Source organism: Balaenoptera borealis (genome assembly GCF_965194805.1).
Source record: "Balaenoptera borealis genome assembly, chromosome: X".
Taxonomy (NCBI): domain Eukaryota; kingdom Metazoa; phylum Chordata; class Mammalia; order Artiodactyla; family Balaenopteridae; genus Balaenoptera; species Balaenoptera borealis.
In genome coordinates, this window is record NC_138881.1 from 97,185,568 (window position 1) to 97,201,999 (window position 16,432).

General features: G+C 35.6%; 1 pseudogene across 1 annotated transcript in view; it reads left to right on the plus strand.

The window, feature by feature from the left end:
- Positions 1 to 433: 433 nt before the first annotated feature.
- Positions 434 to 16,432, plus strand: part of LOC309620749 (ferritin light chain pseudogene) — a 113,578-nt pseudogene continuing 97,579 nt past the window's right edge. The window contains exon 1 of the transcript XR_014249900.1: positions 434 to 445. The product of XR_014249900.1 is annotated as a ferritin light chain pseudogene (transcript). The remainder of the gene's footprint in view (positions 446 to 16,432) is intronic.

The window sequence follows — 16,432 nt, forward strand, 5'->3', positions numbered from 1 at the left end:
ATAACTTTTAGGGCAGTGACTTGAATCTCAGTCTGCTCAATAATATCTTTCAAATGAGTATCTGATTCAGAGTTACACGTTCTAATTTGATGACTCAAAAAGAAACAAATTTTCCCCAGAACACCTTTACTTTAACCTATAAATAGAAGCAGTTATTTACCAGTTAATGCAATAGATGTCAGTGGGTAATATCAGCTAATGAAATGTGCTTTTGTGCCAGTCAATCTATGAATAATAAGAGCAGTGCAAATCATCCACCAACCAACCTGACAGAGGGGCCAACAAAGTTGAATTGTCTTGAAACTGTGCATCCCTTGAAGCTAAGTAGCAAATGTAGATTATGTCATTATTTTTCTGTCCTTCTGCCTAAATAAAATTCTGCATTTAGAAAAAGATATGAATCATAAATATGGGTGATCACCCTTAGATCATGATTTTCTCCTTTGTAATTCCCATGGAAACTGGATGTCATTTACCCAGTCGACTGCTTCATCAGCACCTTGAAACTAACTTTAAACATATTCTCTCCATAGGCCATTCAGCTGAAATGTATCTATTGATGTAGTTGAACACCATTCATATTTCCCCACTCATCAAATAATATCCAGTAGTCATGCTAATATATTTAGAAGGGATCCTTCTACTAAGCTCTAGCTGTATATTGCTTGGGCAAAGTTCATGTGACTGAATCAATTTGCTTTCAGATATTATGTTAAGCAAAGAAAGTATAATGAGTGAGTTTTGACATAGTTGAAGAAAGCTGTCACCATAATGAAGTCTATGGTACATTGTATAGACAGCTTAAGTTTTTATTTTTGACTAAATTCTGATGTTCAAAGCTTTCTACTTTCTATTTGCATTCTATTGCAAAAAACTTAAACTTAAGTTATTTATTTTCACGTAAACCCTGGTGGTTCACAAAAGTAAGAAGTGATTAAGATATCAGAAATCAAAGGCTGAGGTAGTGAAAGAGTTCATTTATTCTATATCACATCCTCAATTTCCACCCCTAGATAATGGAAACACAAATAAAAATACTTCTCACTCTAATTTTGCTGGAACATAGAAACTTACATTCTCTGTTAAACTACAATAACAAACTTCTCATATGACCAAGAGAATAGAAATATGATTTCTGAATATTCACACATTAGATATTTTGACTCAAATTTTGGAATAAAACTTATCCTTTCAACTCCATGGCATTGTCTGTAGCTTGGAAAAATTGTTCTCAAATGCCTTCTGCACATATTTTCTCCTTCATATAGAGAATCTTAGTCAGTTTAATAAGAAAAGCTTCTATTATTACTTTTTCATGCTTCCCTACAACTTTGGTGGATGAAATCAAGAAAGAGTGACCATCTCCTTTCCAGATTATTCTAGATATATCTACATAACAAACATTGGTTGAAAGATATATCACACTAAGGCAACGGTTTGTTGTCTTCTTTCTCTTTTTACTCATCTATGCATTATTACAAAGCACTTTGTCATTGACACAATTAAATTTAACAAATATTTATTGAGTACTTACTGGGTATAAGGTTCAACAAATGATGTAAAGAAGAATAAGATATAGTTCCTGTCCATGTGATACTTCCAATCCTATAAAGTAATAAGACAAGTAGGCTATGGACTACAACAAAATGTTAGGTAAATATGAATAGAAAGGTAGGGGCAAATTTCCAAAGGGAATCAAAGAAGCAAGTGTGATGCTTGGGGTTAGTCTCAAAAGGTAGAGAAATTTTATTAAGAGACAATCCCTATCAAATTACCAATGGCATTCTTCACAGAATTAGAACAAAACATTTTATAATTTGTACAGAAACACAAAAGACCCCGAATAGCCAAAACAATCTTGAGAGAGAAAAATGGAGCTGGAGGAGTCAGGCTCCCTGACTTCAAACTATACTACAACGCTACAGTAATCAAGACAGTATGGTACTAGCACAAAAAGAGAAAGATAGATCAATGGTACAGGATAGAAAGCCCAGAGATAAACCCTGCACATATGGTCACCTAATTTATGACAAAGGAGACAAGAACATACAATGGAGAAAAGACAGCCTCTTCAATAAGTGGTGCTGGGAAAACTGAACAGCTACATGTAAAAGAATGAAATTAATTAATTAATGAAACTCAAAATGGATTAAAGACCTAAATGTAAGACTGGATACTATAAAACTCTTAGAGAAAAACATAGGAAAAACACTTTGACATAAATCACAGCAAGCTCTTTTTTGACCCACCCCCCTAGAGTAATGAAAATAAAAACAAATGGGACTTAATAAAACTTAAAAGCTTTTGCACAGCAAAGGAAACCATAAAGATGAAAAGACAACCCTCAGAATGGGAGAAAATATTTGCAAATGAAGCAACAGACAAAGGACTAATCTCCAAAATATATAAACAGCTCATAGAGCTCAATATCAAGAAAACAAACAACCCAATCGAAAAATGGGCAGAAGACCTAAATAGACATTTCTCCAAGGAGGACATACAGATGGCCCAGGGGCACAGGAAAGGATGCTCAACATCACTAATTATTAGAGAAATGCAAATCAAAACTACAATGAAATATCACCTCACACTGGTCAGAATGGCCATCATGAAAAAATCAAAACACAATAAATGCTGGAGAAGGTGTGGAGAAAAGGAAACCCTCTTGCACTGTTGGTGGGAATGTAAATTGATACAGCCACTGTGGAGAACAGAATGGAGGTTTGTTAAAAAACTAAAAGTAGAACTACCGTATGACCCAGCAATCCCACTACTGGGCATATACCCGGAGAAAACCATAACTCAAAAAGTCACATGCTCCCCAAAGTTCATTGCAGCACTATTTACAGTAGCCAGGACATGGAAACAACCTAAATGTCCATTCACAGATGAATGGATAAAGAAGATGTGGTACATATATACAATGGAATATTACTCAGCCATAAAAAGAGATGAAATTGGGTCATTTGTAGAGACATGGATGGACCTAGAGTCTGTCATACAGAGTGAAGTAAGCCAGAAAAGAAAAACAAGTATCGTATATTAACGCATATATGTGGAATCTAGAAAAATGGTACAGATGAACCTATTTGCAGGGCAGGAATAGAGACGTAGACGTAGAGAACGGACATGTGGACACAGTGGGGGAAGGGGAGGGTGGGACAAATTGGGAGATTGGGAATGACATATATACACTACCATGCGTAAAATAGATAGTTAGTGGGAACATGCTATAAAGCAGAGGAAATTCAGCTCTGTGCTCTGTGACGACCTAGATGGGTGGGATGGAGGTTGGTGGGAGGGAGGTCCAAGAGGGAGGGGATATATGTACACATATAGTTGATTCACTTCATTGTATGGCAGAAACTAACACAACATTGTAAAGCAATTATACTCCAATATAAAAAAAAGAAATAAAGATAGTGAAGGCAGATGGAACTGCATGAGTGAAAACATAAAGATAGGAAATTGGAAAGTGGGTGTGAAAACTAGAAGTGGAGGCTAGCAATCGAGATTTGGGAATAATATTCTGAGTGATAAGGTACAAGGAGGGAATCCTGGGAATGTCAGCCCATTGGCACAGATGCTTTCACCATAAATTCATGCCTCATTCAGAAGCAATATTGTATGGCAAATCATGATGGTGACAAGGGTATGCAGTAAGCTCATGGATAGTGATGCTGGCAGAAGTACAGCAAGCACTGAAGGAAAATCCATACCCAAAAAATCTTTCAGTGAAGACAACTCTGTCCACAACCCCTCCCCACCATGATGGAGGGTAGCTGACAGATCCTCCAAGGTGCGGAGCAGGCTAAGGATTGATCACTGCTATAGATTGACTGTGGACACACAGTGATGATAGAAATATCTTGGGGAGAAAAAGTCTATATAACTGAGCACATGCATAATCTCCATCCCTGCCACCAAGACCATTTTTTCATGAGTTATTTTGAATCACTTCTGGAGTTGCTGGGGATAGAAGTTGACTAACATCTACTATGGGTTATTTTGTCTGCTTGATTATTGAAAATCACTTCTGCAGTAAGTGACTTTCAGGGAAAATTCATACAAGACACAAATATCAATATCCACACATTTGAGATCATTTTGAGAGTCCCATCCAAATTCCTCTCTCCCAAACCTCTTGTTATCAATCCTTTAATCTTGTTCTTGTTAAGCCCCTGACCATCTGTTCATTCAAATAGCTATTGTTCATGAATTGTGTGGAGCCATACTTTAGGTAAAGTATTTTACTTTAGGTAAAATATTTTAGGGCATTTTACCTGCCCTTCAGGTAAAATGGACCTCCAGATAAAGACTGGAGCTTGGAGCTCTGCCCATGTGGAGGATTGTCCTTTCCCATTACCCTTTAAGGGATACTCCCTGAGTGGGGCTGTAACATGACAATAATCCACTTCTGTCTGTGATAGCATACTGTCTGACAGCAGAAGCTTCTATAAATCAAACATGAGGGTTTTTTTCTCCTAGGTCAAATTATCATGGTAATTTCCTCAAGAGGCCATAGAAATGGATTGAGGGAGAAGTGGCAGTCAGGAAGAGTTAAGTGCTATTGGAATGTAAGTAGCATGCTTGTGCAATTATTTGTGACTTCAGGACCAACTTGAGAGTGACTACATATTTCACTTCCATTTGATATTGGAAGACTGGTGTGCATACCTAACTTCATGGCTTGATGGATCAACTATTAGCATTTTTAATAATGGGAAGCTACTTGTGCATACTTAAATAATTACTTAGTTATGTCCCATAGTCAGGCATTCCACCTCTACCAAAGTATGGATGTTGTAATGGAAGTCCTGGGAGTGTCTTTAAAGAAGTTCCTTTTAAGTGTTTAGCAAACCAGTAAAATATAATACAGCATTGCTAAAGCCCTTCCATTATTTGAATACCTTTTCCTCTAAAATTTTTATAATTTAAAATTGGAAATAGACTATTTCCTTATGTTAACAACAAATAACCACCACAAAATCCCTATATCCACAAGAACACAATGGGTTTTACTTAATGCACTAGCCTATATAATTGCTTTCATAGATAAAGCAAAGTTGATGAAGAAGATTACCTTCATGGAATCATGAAATGGAAACAACAACAATGTCTCAGCCTCTCAAGGAGTATCCTGTGCTGAGTAGCAGTCTCCTAGAATAAATTTAATTCACCACAATGGACGTCACTAGTTAATACTCAAAACTTGACAAGTAATATATGTATTCTTCTGGATGGATGTGTGAGTTTTCTAAGACTTTTGATTGGCACTTATCCGTCATGAAATGCTGAGGAAGACTCCCTCATGTAATAAGAGAGTAAGAAGCATATAGGACAAAACATTACATGAAAACAGCTGGAGTCTTAAGGATGATGTAATTCAGGAAGTACTATTGTTTTTTCTTATTTACAGCCATTTTCATATGTTACCTTCATATGTAGCTCTATTTTCTAAATGAAAGATTCTGGTTTTGAAAGCCGATCTTCGTCCTAGTATTTCCCAAATCTTGTTTTAATGCGTGGAAGCAGAAGAGGAGTAAGCAAAAATTTAGATTTGTGACACCACTCTAAAAAACTGGTCCCACCCAAGTTTCTCAAGAAGTTCTATCTACGTTTTGCCTTTATGTGTGAAATGATTTATTGATGTGTGAAAGTAGAAAAATCAGCAGCAACAGTCATTCTGATATCCAGACTGGAAGACATGGCTATTTGGGCAGCCCCTACATTTTTTCATAATTTTTACCAACTTCCTTGCAAAGCATGCCACACTGTAAAAACCCAGTGGGTGTAAATCTCTTGTGAGAGCTGGAAAACTCCCACTGGCTCAGTGGGTGTTTGTTTGCAGATAGAAAATTGACTGAGGAAAAATATCTCCTCTACTGAGCGACTTTGCATCAAGGAGACTAGGTGATGCAGAACAAAAAAATTGTATATTCATTGGCTGTGTCGGTACAGATGAAAGAGTCAAACTTATCTTTTGGCAATGTAAATTTACTCCACAGGCAAATAAACTGCAATAATATCAACAGGCCTCACATAAACTGGAGAAAATTGTCTTCCTAGAGTCATATATGCTAACCCTGATTCAGAACATGGCACATTGCATCGGAATTGTTTTTGTCTATGAGTGTCCTTTACTCATAAAGGTTAGATGCAGGTACACTTACAGCTACTCCTCAGTAAGTGTGCAAGGACACTAAATGATGAAACAGGGAGCATGATTTATGGATCAAGTCAAATAACTTAATTTTACTGGAATGCTAAGAAAATAGTGTGCTCTGAATTAATTTCTGATTAATAGACAATTGAATAAAACCTGTTTTATGTGGGCCTTATAGCTATAAAGCTTTCTGAAATATGCTGGTTCACATTCCCACCTAGCAGATACATGGTTGAGGGTCTGCAAAGGACTTCCTGATTTCTGTCAGTGATTCAATAATTTTGTCAATCACCCTTTTTATACTAATATTTCCTTCTAGGAACGTTACATATATTAATTCACTTCATCTTTACAAGGACTTTATAAGGTAGGCCTTTCAATAAACTACATTCTACAGTTGAGGATACTGACAACAGGGAGAGGCTGAACTTGGCACTTTAAATGTAGAGCCCACATTCTTAACCACCATATCATGCTGCCTCAAAGTCTAGCATACAATCACTTGGATATAGAATATTACATATTTTTGTTTCTTTCTCCCTTGGTTTCCAAAACCAGTTTTCAAGTCATAATCAATCCCGTACCATCCTTTAAATTGCCATTGCTTCTTACCACCCAATTCCTGGACACTGTCATATGTTCACAGAACAAATACAGAGTATTCTAACTGACTGTTCCATCTGTCTTCATTCTTCGCCTCTAGTTCATCACATACAATGCTACAAAATTAATCTTTCTGGAGCACAACCTGAATTTTGTGCCTATACACCTGTTTCTTGCTCTAATACAAAAATCCTTCATTCTAGTCAAACCAATATCCTCATTCTACCCTTGCATCTTTGACAGTCAACCCATTTGTATCACTACACTCAATTGGAATGCCTTCCTCTTCCCTTTCTACCTACAGGAAACCAATACTCATATTTCAGGTCACATTTTAAGGCTTCTCTGAGCTCCATAACGAGTCTCAGCCTACAGTTACTATCTCATTACATATCCCAAACATTTGGCAGCCATTCAGCATAAGATCACTCACCGCTTTCATTTTGTAGGTAAAAGCTCATTTTACAATTGATGGTAGAGTTCTGGGATTGTAAAAGTTTTAGGTAATGTTGAACTGAATATTAATTGACCCCAAAATACTCAGCAAAATTTTTCCCATTACCCAAATTTCTTCTTCTGAAAGAGAACAGAAAATTCAGGTTAATTTACATTTATGTTATTTTGAGTCTTATTAAGTAGAAGGATTACTGGTTTACACATCCAGAGCCCATTTCTCTATTGCATAAAAATTATTTAGTGCTAGGAATTATTTGTGTTTAACAGTCTCCTTTAAAAGTTTAACCAGACATTTAAACATTTTAAAATTACCAGCAGTAAATTCACTCTGTGCTATGAAAAATACTCATTCCTAGAGAGAGTAGAATCTAGAAGTGTGCAAAATTTCAGATTTGAGAATGACCATAATCATGGATATTTCAATGTGTGTGTTTGAGGGAGGGATAGGGAATTGAGAGAATTGGTGAAAAATGGACTGACTAAAAATCCAAAATATAGCCAAAATTCATTTCCATCCTGTGCACATAGAAGAATTGTTTTTTTACTTGCATATGCCATAATAATTTACCACATTTCATCCAATTATAAGCAAGGTATCCACAAACTTATATGACTGGCTTGTGAAGATCAATAATATAGAAATCAGGGCAGTATTTACTGTCTCAAAAATAATTTACCAGAAAAGGTTTTGATCCTGGGAATAGGTGAAGTAAATCTTATAAACATTTGAGAGAGAGATCAATACAATGAAACCCCACTTTCAATGAAAAGTTGAAATGTAATTGCAAAAGCTCTCTTTTAGGGGAAGCTTTAACTTACAGTAAACATATGCAGTTAATAAGCTTGAATTATTTGATATAAGAGGTTATCATAGAAACGTTGACAGAACATTGAAATGTCACGAAAGGCACCACTATTATCTAATGCGGTCTTCATACCTCGTGACAAAAGAAGTAATGATTAAAGTTACATTCTCAAAATCATCTGTCACTCCCACGACTTAACAATTTTCTAATGTAGTAGAAAATGCCTGTGATAAACAGGTATGTCACATGTCAGTTAAAAAAAAATGAAGATAAAAGTTCTCCAATAATGTGCTGGGGGAAAAAGGTAACATGTTTTGATATTTTAACATAACTAAAGTTCACATTTCATTTCAGAACTGCCAGGAAAATAATGAAAAGTACTGTGTGAAAAACATGGTCTGTAAATTCAATTTCCCACTGATGTGTTAATGAACTTGAAAAAATATCAAAGTATAATATAAAAGGCACAAGGCAAGTTACAAGTAGGGAAAGACATTTTTAATAACATACTTCAGTAAAAGTAGACATTACTCTTTTAATATTTTCATTACTGAAATGTTTACAAAGATATTTTTCAATTAACAGCAAATCTGCCTTCTCTGTCCACTATATTCTTAGAATTTAGAAAAATTTACCAAGAGTCCAAATAGAGCTAACAGTAATCAGTATGAACAGGCTTTTCTAGGATGAATAGAAATCTCAGGTAGGTATTCCTTGCTTTGTGTCATAAATGTGAAACTAAGAACATAGAATTTTTTTATTTCTTACTTTAAAAAAAGCAAGAGAAAGTATGTAGCATATTATTTTGTAAATCAAATAATCAAACATTGGGCTACTTTTTTTTCTAGTCAGTTCAGATTTTCATATAAAACAATATCCTTTAACAAGTAGGAGGTGTTTCATGGAGAGAAATTTTATTGTCAAACTTTATTGTCAAAGTTGAAATAACATAGGAAGTAAAGAGATTCATAGAATATTTTCTGTGGTAGATGCAAACATAGGCATTATATTTTTAATTTAATTATTAAATAAGGTACATGGTTCTGCTTAAGAATTAAACTGCCTCAACCTATGAGGCTACTTCTCACTCTATCCTTAATTAAGAAAGCAAAATTCTCTTCTCCTAGTAATGCTTCTTTATGTGGCAGCTATTTGCTTGCTGTTATTGGACATTTAAATTCTTCTTTGCTTATCTTAAGCTTCTTTACTTATTTATTCCTTTACAGATTGTTGATACAATAATGGGAAAGTTTTCACAAGGTGCTGACTCAGCAGGAAAACTTCAAAAAATGTTTTAAAATATCTTGAACACTGGTAAAGTGGGGAGGGGAGGTTCATCAAAACAGTGTATGGAGTTTTAAAGTGAGCTTATGAAGCAGATTAAAACAGTCAGAACTTGCAACAGTGGAAATTAATTAGTTTCAGATTTAAGGAAAAGTTCTGTAAGGAAGTGTGAAAGAACTTCAAATAGGAACTAAATGAGTGAAAGTGACCTACATCCATACATAAATCAAGTTGCATTCAAATATTTCTTCTGAAATAGTCATACAAGTACCAGCTATTAATTCAAAAATTAGCCTTCAGTCACATATATAAAGTATCCAAATCATGAATTGCAAGAGTTCCACCACATGATAGATCACACTTGCAGTGGTATGTGAAATTCTTGGCACCATGTTTTAAAAACAAGTATTTCCAGAAGCAGGCAACCAATATTGTGAGAAAGCTTGAAACCCCACGATGTTTATAGTGGAGAAACTTAGGGGACAACTGATCTCCATTTTCAAACAACTTGACTTCCATATAAGAGAAGGAATCATTTACTCTATGAAGCTCTGGAGGATGAATCAGAGAGAAAAGACGTATCAGTGTAAGGAAACATCTTATGAAAGTCAAAAGGAATAGGCTGCTTCCTGAGGTAGCCAGCAACTCACCACTGACCGTGATCTAGCAGAAACTAAAAGACAATCCACGAGAGATGCAATGTTTCAGTGCGATTAATTACCCTTATTTGTTGTTTTAAATAAGGAAAATTCATAGGACAACTACAGAATTGCTACAAAAAGTTCCAAATGATCTCATACGGTTTATTAACCTATCAAAATTTCAAAATGCTCTTCCACTAACAGAGTAAAAACTGCACTTGATGAAAATGAGCATAAGTAATTTACATAATTACTCTATGAATCTTTTTTTTCCAAATTTGCTTATAATTCTTATTTTGGTGAAATCTGACTTTTTACATTTAACTCCTTTTTTAGGCCATGGGCCATTGGGCCACGAATTAACTATATAATTTAATAATATTAATTTATATTAAAAATTTATTAATTATTAAGAATATACAACGGGGAAAGGATAGTCTCTTCAATAAATGGTGCTGGGAAACATGGATAGCCACATGCAAAAGATTGAAACTGGACTCCTATCTTACACTACACACAAAAACCAACTCAAAATGGATTATAGACTTGAATATATGATCTGAAAGCATAAAACTCTTAGAAGAAAACATAAGGGGTAAGCTCCTTCATCTCAGTCTGGCAACGATTTTTTGGAGTTGACACCAAAAACAAAGGCAACAAAAGCAAAAGCAAACAAGTGAGACTAGATCAAATGAAAAAGCTTTTGCACAGCAAAAGAAATCATCGACAAAACAAAAAGGCAACCTATGGAATGGAAGAAAGTATTTGTAAACCACATATCCAAAATATCCAAGGAACTCACACAGCTCAATAGCAAAAACCAAAACAAAACAAAAAAACAAAGAACCCAATTTTAAAATGGACAAAGGACTTGCACAGACATTTTTCCAAAGAAGACATACAAATAACCAACAGGTAAATGAAAAGGTGCTCAATATCACTAATCATCAGCGAAATGCAAATCAAAACCACAATATCACCTCACACCTTTTAAGGTGTCTATTAGCATCAAAAAACCCAAGAGATAACAGATGCTGGCCAGGATGTGGAGAAAGGGAACCCTTATACACTATTGGTGGGACTATAAACTGGTACAGCTGCTATAGAAAACACTATGAAGGTCCTCAAAAAGTTAAAAATAGAACTGCCATATCATCCAGCAATCTCACTTCTGGGTATGTATCCAAAGGAAACAAAACCACCATCTCAAAGAGATATCTGCACTCCCATGTTCATCACAGCATTATTCACAATAGCTAAGATAGGGTAAAAGCCTAAGTGTTCATCAGTGGGTGAATGGATCTAAAAAAATGTGATTTTATATATATATATATATAAAATACACACACAATCGAATATTATTCAGTCTTAAAAAAGAAGGAAATACTGTCATTTGCAAAAACATGGATGAGCCTGAAGGGCATTATGCTAAGTGATATAAACCAGACAGAGAAAGACAAACACTGCATGGTATCACTTATATGTGGAATCTCAAAAAAAAAAAAAAAATTTCAAACTCATAGACTCAGCAAGTTGCCAGGGGCTGGAGGCTGGGAGAAATAAGGAGAGGCTGGTAACAGGATACAAACTTAGTTTTTTTCTTTTGTTTTTTTTTTTGTTTTTTTGTTTCTTTGTTTATATCTTTATTGGAATATAATTGCTTTACAACGTTATGTTAGTTTCTGTTGTACAAAAAAGGGAATCAGCTGTAAGTATACATATATCCCCATATCCCCTCCCTCCTGAGCATCCCTCCATCCCATCCTCCCTATCCCACCCCTCTAGGTGGTCACAAAGCATCGAGCTGAACTCTCTGTGCTATGCAGCAGCTTCCCACTAGCCATCCATTTTACATTTGGTAGGGTATTTATATCAATGCTACTCTCTCACTTTGTCCCAGCTTTCTCTCCCCCCACACTGTGTCCTCAAGTCCATGCTCTATGTCTGCATCTTTATTCCTGCCCCGCCACTAGATTCATCAGAAACATTTTGGTTTTTTTAGATTCCATACATATGTGTTAGCATATGGTATTTGTTTTTCTCTTTCTGACTTACTTCACTCTGTATGACAGACTCTAGGTCCATCCATCTCACTACAAATAACTCAGTTTCGTTTCTTTTTATGGCTGAGTAATATTCCATTGTATATATGTGCCACATCTTCTTTATCCATTCATCTGTCGATGGACACAGGTTGCTTGCGTGTCCTGGCTATTGTAAATAGTGCTGCAATGAACATTGTGGTGCATGACACTTTTGAATTAAGGTTTTCTCAGGGTATATGCCCAGTAGTGGGATTAATGGATCATATGGTAGTTCTATTTTTAGTTTTTTAAGGAACCTTCATACTGTTCTCCATGGTGGTTGTATCAATTTACATTTCCACCAACAGTGCAAGAGGGTTCCCTTTTCTCCACACCCTCTCCAGCATTTATTGTTTGTACATTTTTTGATGATGGCCATTCTGACTGGTGTGAGGTGATACCTCATTGTAGTTTTGATTTGCATTTCTCTAATGATTAGTGATGTTGAGCATCCTTTCATGTGTTTGTTGGCAATTGGTATATCTTCTTTGGAGAAATGTCTATTTAGGTCTTCTGCCTATTTTTGGATAGGGTTGTTTGTTCTTTTGATATTGAGCTGCATGAGCTGCTTGTATATTTTGGAGATTAATCCTTTGTCATTTGCTTCGTTTGCAAATATTTTCTCCCATTCTGAGGGTTGTCTTTTCATCTTGTTTATGGTTTCCTTTGCTGTGCAAAAGCTTTTAAGTTTCATTAGGTGTCATTTTTTTTTATTTCCATTACTCTAGGAGGTGGGTCAAAATACCTAGGAATAAACCTACCTAAGGAGACAAAGGATCTGTATGCAGAAAACTATAAGACACTGATGGAAGAAATCAAAGATGATACAAACAGGTGGAAAGATATACCATATTCTTGGATTGGAAGAATCAACATTGTGAAAATGACTATACTACCCAAAGCAATCTATAGATTCGATGCAATCCCTATCAAATTACCAATGGCATTTTTCACAGAACTAGAACAAAAAATTTTACAGTTTGTATGGAAACACAAAAGGCCCCTAATAGCCAAAGCAATCTTGAGAAAGAAAAATGGAGCTAAAGGAATCAGGCTCCCTGACTTCAGACTATACTACAAAACGACATTAATCAAGACAGTATGGTACTGGCACAAAAACAGAAATATTGATCAATGCAACAGGATAGAAAACCCAGAGATAAACCCACGCACATATGGTCACCTTATCTTTGACAAAGGAGGCAAGAATATACAATGGAGAAAAGACAGCCTCTTCAATAAGTGGAGCTGGGAAAACTGGACAGCTACATGTAAAAGAATGAAATTAGAACACTTCCTAACGCCATACACAAAAATAAACTCAAAGTGGATTACAGCCCTAAATGTATGGCCAGACACTATAAAACTCTTAGAGGAAAACATAGGCAGAACACTCTTTGGCATAAATTACAAACTTAGTTTTAAGATGAATAGGTCTGAGAATCTAACATGGTGACTATAGTTGATAATACTGTATTGTATAATTGGAATTTGCTAAGAGAGTAAAACTTAAGTTTTCTCACCACAAAAAAATGGTAACTATGTGAGATGATGGGTGCGTTAATTAATTCAATGGTTGGAATAAATGTATATGCATATCAAATCATCATGTTGTACACTTTAAATATATTACAATTTTATTTGTCAAATACACCTCAGTAAAGCTGCAAAATATTGATATAAAATAAAGTTAAATTAGAAATACTTGAAAATTGAGTCCTGTAGAATTTACTCAACTGTGCAATATTAAGAAACTTTAATTCTCTCTTTGTCTTCAAACATTCTAAAATGTTTTCAAGTTAAAATTTTTGACAAGTTCTTCCAGGAAAGCTCACTGCTCAAGCTTGCTGGAGATAGACAACTCTTGAGTGAATCATGTCTAAAACCAGAGCCAAGCACTGCATGGGAGAAACTCGCCTGATGTATGACTTTAGTTCTGGAATTCCTGATACAATTGGGCCAGTTTGTTCTTCAAGTTGACGATTTGGGTAAATATTAACATGAAACTTAAAGAAACCTGAGGAACTATATGAATCCCAGAGTATGTGAAGTTTAACCCCTTTCAACTCCTGGACAAATTCTGCTTGATCTATAATAATATTAATAGATATGTTAAACCTCAACTATGTGCTAGATCTATTGAAGCACCAGAGATAAAATAAAAAACGACCAATATACTGGCTGTCACTAAGCCCTATGCAGTTCAGACTAGTGAGAAAGACAGGCAAGTAATAAGGGCAATATGATGCAGTATACACTACAACAGAGGTCATGTAAGCATTAAAAAAAAAAAAAAGGAAAGTTTGTTACAATAATTAAGTGGACTGGCAAAGAAGAACATTCCAGACAGAAGGAATATGATACAAACAAGTGGACCACTTGAAAGAACGTGAGTTGTTCTTGTTCTTATGGGGCGAGTGAATTTTACACAGAAAAGTGATGGGAGATAAGGCAAGAGATACATCTAAGGGCTAGAACAAGAAGAGAGGGTGTTTTTTTTCTTAATTCATAATTAGGATTTTTAACTTTATCCTACACATATATCCACGTGGGAGCTGCTGCCAGATTTCAAGCAGCAGAAAGACATAAAGAAATTCATACTTTTGAAAGGTCATTTTTTTAGAAACAATGTGGAGAATTCACTTGAAGAGGTGAGCCTGGAAGCAGGAAGAAATGCTTGGAAACTAATGCAGTAACATTCTAGGTTAAATATAACATGCTGCTGAAGAAAAGCAGTGGCACTGGAGATGAAGAGGAAGTGACTGACCTGGTATATTTCTGAGGTAGGGTTTATAAAACAAGTGAAAAATTGGGGGTGAGGCTAAGAGAAAGGATGATGTCATGTATGAATCATCTTTCTCTCCTAGGCTTATTGCGTCAGTGGGAAAAATATCAACTGAAGATGAGCAATTGATTTGAGAATATTATAAATAATTTTGGTTTTGAAAGGCCTCTTTAGGCTTTGAGGTGCTTGTAAGACATGCATGTATTTTGGTAAAACTGTCCAGTAGGAAGTTAAGATTATAGATCTGGAGTTGAGCATTCCTTCCTCAAAGTGGCTTCTTAATTACCCAGTGTTGGCATATTCAAATAGCTGTATAGGTTAATGTACTTGCTGTCCTATAACACAACATTTCCCACTTCTGATGATGACATACTGTAATTAAGCAAGTTATTTATTATAATAAAATGTGCATAGAATTATAGAGTTTAAAGGAGTTTCAGAAATTATTATACTCTTCTTTTGAACTGAAAACTGTACCTAATGCATTCCCAGAAACACCATTGACTTCTTAAAAATCTCTGGCATAGGTGATGAAATAACTCCCTTGATAACATGGGCTAGCATCTCACCAAAATGACAGGAGGGTTTTGCTAATGCTAGCCTATACCCTTCATGCTGCAAGTGTAATTCCTTCTTTCTGGTCTTATTCTTAGTGGAAATAGAGAACAGCTGTTTAATGCTAATGGCAAAATCAGCACATTTAAAATTGTTGAATACACACTTCAGACTTTGAACTATGAACTGGGCAATATTTATGAATTTATAGCATAAAAAATAAACTAGATTCATCACGATATTTTTCAAACTGCATGGCAGTGTGATAAAACAGTGTTCTCAGCATTAAAGTGTCAAAGTACTATCCTAGAACTGATGTTCTAGAATCCTGAAGTGTTCAAATATTTTTGAATAAACTATATGAAAGTATTTTTTATCCATACAGATTTCAAATGAAATGAGTAGGCCTAAAAAAATAAAAATAAATCACTATTTGCGGGCTTCCTTGGTGGCGCAGTGGTTAAGAATCTGCCTGCCAATGCAGGGGACACGGGTTCGAGCCCTGGTCTGGGAAGATTCCACATGCCGCGGATCAACTAGGCCCGTGAGCCACAACTACTGAGCCTGCGCGTCTGGAGCCTGTGCTCCGGAACAGGAGAGGCCGTGACGGTAAGAGGCCCGTGCACCGCGATGAAGAGTAGCCCCCACTCGCCGCAACTGGCGAAAGCCCTTGCACAGAAACGAAGACACAACACAGCCAAAAATAAATAAATAAAAAATCACTATTTGCATTCCGAGTTGCAATATCAGCCATCCACAATCTTCAGAGACTCCAATATTGTACCCAGCTACAAAAATTATTTGTACTGGAGGTTTACATAGGTTTTAATGAAATATTAATAAATTGTAATCACTTTAATGCAATTCCAAAGGGTAAACATAATAGTTGTTTGCAGTCCTAAAAGCTGTATTTGTTTGTGCTTGCTCATCCTCACACCCACTGATTTCAGGGATGGGTATTAAAGGGAGATAGAAGTAAAGAGAAAAATGATTTCTTGACTTAAATATAATTCATTCCCTATTGCTAGCCCTAATTAATTAAGTCTGAATAG